This window comes from Euprymna scolopes, chromosome 3 (genome assembly GCF_053919585.1).
Source record: "Euprymna scolopes isolate OS-2025 chromosome 3, ASM5391958v1, whole genome shotgun sequence".
NCBI lineage: Eukaryota > Metazoa > Mollusca > Cephalopoda > Sepiida > Sepiolidae > Euprymna > Euprymna scolopes.
This window is the reverse complement of record NC_136484.1, coordinates 57,095,368-57,099,952: the sequence shown is the minus strand read 5'-3', so window position 1 is coordinate 57,099,952 and position 4,585 is coordinate 57,095,368. Positions and strand designations below refer to the sequence as shown.

The window sequence follows — 4,585 nt, the reverse complement described above, 5'->3', positions numbered from 1 at the left end:
TCATGCTTTGTCTGGAGGGATTTCCACGAAAAAAAAATGATAACTCCAGTGTGCAGTCTTCTATCTGCGTTCACCATACAAATCAGTTAAGATCCTCACAGAAAAAATACTACCTTTTCAATTGCGATACCTTAACAACGCTCTTCAGTTATGTAGAAGAAAGAATCTAGAGTCCAACTAACGATTTTATCGAGGAGGTCAGTTTGCATCCAAAATTCATTAAAATTTACAAAAAACACTATAAATTTCAAAAGAGGGGGTATGTTAGATAGATAAATAATACAGGGTAACAAAAATCAACGTTTTGAAAATAATAGGTTTTGCAGTTGATTTAGGTTAATATGGACGTTCTGAATATGAATATAGCAATAGTTTCTCTGTATTAGGCCAAGTTTTTGTAAAATGTCAATTATAAAAAAAAATAGTAATTGTCTGTATTTTTGAAATGAGGTGTTTTCATTTATTGAGATTGTCGGACAGGGAAAAACGACCGAAAACGTTGTGACTATAACAACCAAGATGAGGATGTCAGTCCGACAATCTCAATAAATAAAAAAAATGTTAGTAATCAGTCTTTCTGTATTTTGAGTTCGTTTATGGTAATTACCTATACAGTCTTCTATACATACTAGTCCTCTTCCCACTTTTTTCCTATTTACATAGGTGTGGTGTCATCCTTTGTCTACAGTTAGTTGTGCATGATCTTTCCATTGCTATGTTTGTACCACACACAACCATTTTTTTTTAACCAGTCAAGTTTTTCAGTTGTATTAAGTTGTCGCAAGTTTTTTTCCACATCAAAAAAATACATAATATAATGATTTCCTCAAAAAGAGAAAGGCATTTTATTTCCCAGCTTTTGTTTGTCCTTTTCAGATACCGAATGAAACCTGGGAAACATAATGTTGTTTTCTTTCTCGAAAGGGAAAGGCATTTCCGAGAAAGAAAACAACATTTCGAAAACTAAACGAAACATTAGAGGGAGTGCTTGTTTCTCCAGTCAAGACAAAACTTTCTTGGCAAATTCTCTCCAGAAATTTGTTGTTATTAATTGTATTATATAATATTTCTCTATAAATATTAGAAGACTATCCATCCTAAGATCCCAGGGTGGGTATAGTAATCCCCTAAACAGAACAGTCCTGGAATAGGGGATAATATTTTTCTATATAAAATTAATGTAAAATGAACACTTACTTCCGATCGAGTTAAGGGTAAATGAAAAAGTGTAACTAATTGACTTTTTGATTCAAGGCTTTGGAGGAATATTAAAATTTGTTCAAGATGGAATGAGGTGTGGGTTAACTAAACGGTGTCTTCCTATATTAAACAAACGAATCGAAATATTTATTTTCAAGTAAAACAAAGGGTACATACATAATTGTCATGGCGCAAATAGTAATATATCCAAAAATTACGAAAAACGCTAAGGTAGAAAAATAATTATTAATGAAAAAAGAAATTTATGAAACCACTTATTACGTTTACTACAAAAGAGATAAATTGACAGGGGAGATAATTAATAATTGCTTATGTCACGTGACAAACATAATTCAAAATGCCAGATAAATTTCATTCCTCCATCTGAACTTTACCGAAAACTGTTTTTCATTAATAATTATTTTTCTACCTTATAGTTTTATGTAATTTTTGGATATGTTACTATTTGCGACATAGCAATTACGTAGGTACCATTTGTTTCACTTGAAATTCAATATTTTAATTTTCGAATTTCGTTGGTTAATATATGTAACATAGTATACATGCACGTATGTAAATGTATGCAAAATGACGTCATCGGGAAAGTAAAAAAGGCTATAAAAAGGCTATAGAGAAAGTGAACGATCGCGGGAGAGACGTGGATAACGTTCATGATCATGTGCGAGGCGTTAAGGACGCTTGAGAAGATGATAATGCGAGGGATGTCACAGCGGTAAAGAGAGAATGAGGAAATAAATGTTGTTGCTACAAAGAACAAGCGAGTCGGAGTTATTTTCTATTCTTTGTCTTAGTCTCCTTTACGAATGAAACTGCATACAACATGTGTTGGTTCACAGGCAACGTTACATATAGAAGCACCTTAAACTGATGCTGTTTTTTTTTGGGGGGGGGGTAACATTCATTTTTACAAACAATATTTAGAATTTTAGCGAATAGTGTAGAAACTATTTTGGAAGATGGGACGCATCATTTGATACTTATCCACTTTTTTTAAGGCTACAATACGCCTTGTTTCCGGTAAATAAAAGTTCCTTTCTGTTTTAAAGTCATATTATCATGTGCAACAAAAAGTAGATCCTTTATAATGATCGGTGAAGATCAACTCAGTTGTTGATCACAATGATGGGGTAAAACATTTTCCGGCCAAAAAAAGCACACAAAAAGCTAATGATAACTACTTGATGGTAAGAAAAACAAAAAAACAAAAAAAGGCTTCCTTTAGTCTTGACAGACTATCGATACCCACTATAAGGATGGCTGCTCGTTAAATTTTTGTGGCAAGAGTTGCGCAATCTCCAACCACACCTCTCCTGAGTCGACATTGTTGAATACCAGTGGCAAATGGAGGTTCAGGACAACTGAAAACAATGCTGAGATAAGCGGAAAGCACATACAGTGCCTAAAATTCCCAAATGGTCACCCATCTGGTACTAGCCAGGCTCAACATTGCTTAACTTTGGTGATCTGACGAGAACCAGTGTGACAACGTGATTATGCCGTACATGGTATACAGAGGGATTAATCCACGACAACCTCTTTGAATGTCAATGAAACAGAGATTGCAAAGAAATGTATGGTTCAAACGAACACCCTGCTTTATCGGTCACGTGACATGAATCAGTTGTGGCATTGGTTGACAGAGAAAAGAACAGAGTGAATGTGTACAGTTGCTGTATAGTGTCTAGATTAAGTGTACTATATCTGCAATATTCGGATAGATATACTCATATGTAAAACGTAGAAAGTGTCACTACCTGTGAGAGTACATGAATTATATATTTGCTCCATGCTTCAGCAATTTTGAGCACGAAAAAAATGTTTCTGAAGGTTTTGGGGACTGTGTTATGTCCTTGTACGGTTTTTCATGCCTACAAAGTCAGAAAACAGCATAACTTCCATGACTTCCGGAAACGTTTTCACAATCAGAATTATTGACGCATGAAATAAATTGCCTGGGAATCTATGACTGTTAAGGCACTGCCTTACTGGCTGGTTATTCAGATGCCATGATTTGCACGAGTCTGCTTTTGATGGATGCTTGGACGTCTGTTTAACTGAAGACTTAGTTTAGCCATAGTTTATTTGAAGCAAAACAGTTTATATAGCCGATGCATAACATTATATATACGGGTGTCTTGTATCATTCAACCACGGTAGTGGTTGAATATATGCTTAAGTCCGAAATTGAATGAATCGAGACACATTGAAACCCCCATTACTAACTCTGTTCGCAACCAAATTTCAAACAGGTTATATAGTTGGATAGAACACCTCATTAGCTACATTTTGAAAAAAAAAAAATTCGAAAATTGGTTCAGTAGAAAAAAAGTTACAACAAAATATGTGGGTTCACAAACAGGAGAGTAAGTACATACATAAGTGACTAACGCTTTTTTTTTATTTTGCATAACTTTTTTGTATATAAATATTTTTACTGCGATTTTGCCAATATGACATGTTAGCGTAACGGTTAGAGTACCGGTGGTTGGTGGAAATATTATAGGTTCAATCCCGTGTATCGTTTTTTTTTATATTTAAAAAAAACGAAATTTTTTTTAATTACTAATTTTTTTAAACTCTCCTTATGATTTTATAGCAAAAAATGGTGAATTTATCGATTAAAAATATTAGTGAATTCTATGATATGCATGTTCTTTGAATGAACTCAAATTTTTCGTTATCACATTTGATGAAAAATGTAGTCATTTCATAACAACTACTGTGATTCGAAATTAAATTGAAATGTTATATGTTACCGTAAAGGGTATAGAGCCGGGATTGGTGGAAAGATTTTAGGTTCAATCCTGTGTAATGTTTTTTTTTTAAATTAAAAACCGATGAAAATCGAACTATTAATATGCTAATAATTCGCCGGTTCCAAGTTATTATTATAACTACTACTCTTAGAGCTGCTGCTGCTGCTGTGAGATCGTGTCTTGTCCATATTATCATCAGCAGCAGTGAACCTGCTTGCCTAGTTTCGGAAGTAAATAAGTCGAATAATACATGTGAACTTAAAAGACTAAAAAGAAGAAAATACTAGTGAGAGTGGCAGAGACAATCAGAAGAAGGCAGAGAAAAATGGATAAAGTAAAAGGTTTAGTTTTTATTTTATTTTAGTAGAAGAAATGAAAGAAAAAACAACACAACTTTATTTAAACTGACTCGGAAATACTGAAAATAGTTTAAAGATTTTTAAAGGTAAATTAAAAAAAAGGATAAAAGCAGACGTCACTTTAAATGTCGATGACAATGAAACTTGGATAAAATAAAAGTTTAGTTTTTATTTTATTTTATTAGAAGAAATGAAAGAAAAAACAACACAACTTTATTTAAAATGACTCAGAAATACTGAAAATAGTTT

The 4,585-nt window shown here is 33.1% G+C and overlaps 1 pseudogene; it reads right to left on the bottom strand.

The window, feature by feature from the left end:
• Positions 1 to 2,608: 2,608 nt before the first annotated feature.
• Positions 2,609 to 2,725, bottom strand: LOC145263677 (5S ribosomal RNA; annotated as a pseudogene).
• Positions 2,726 to 4,585: the final 1,860 nt, after the last annotated feature.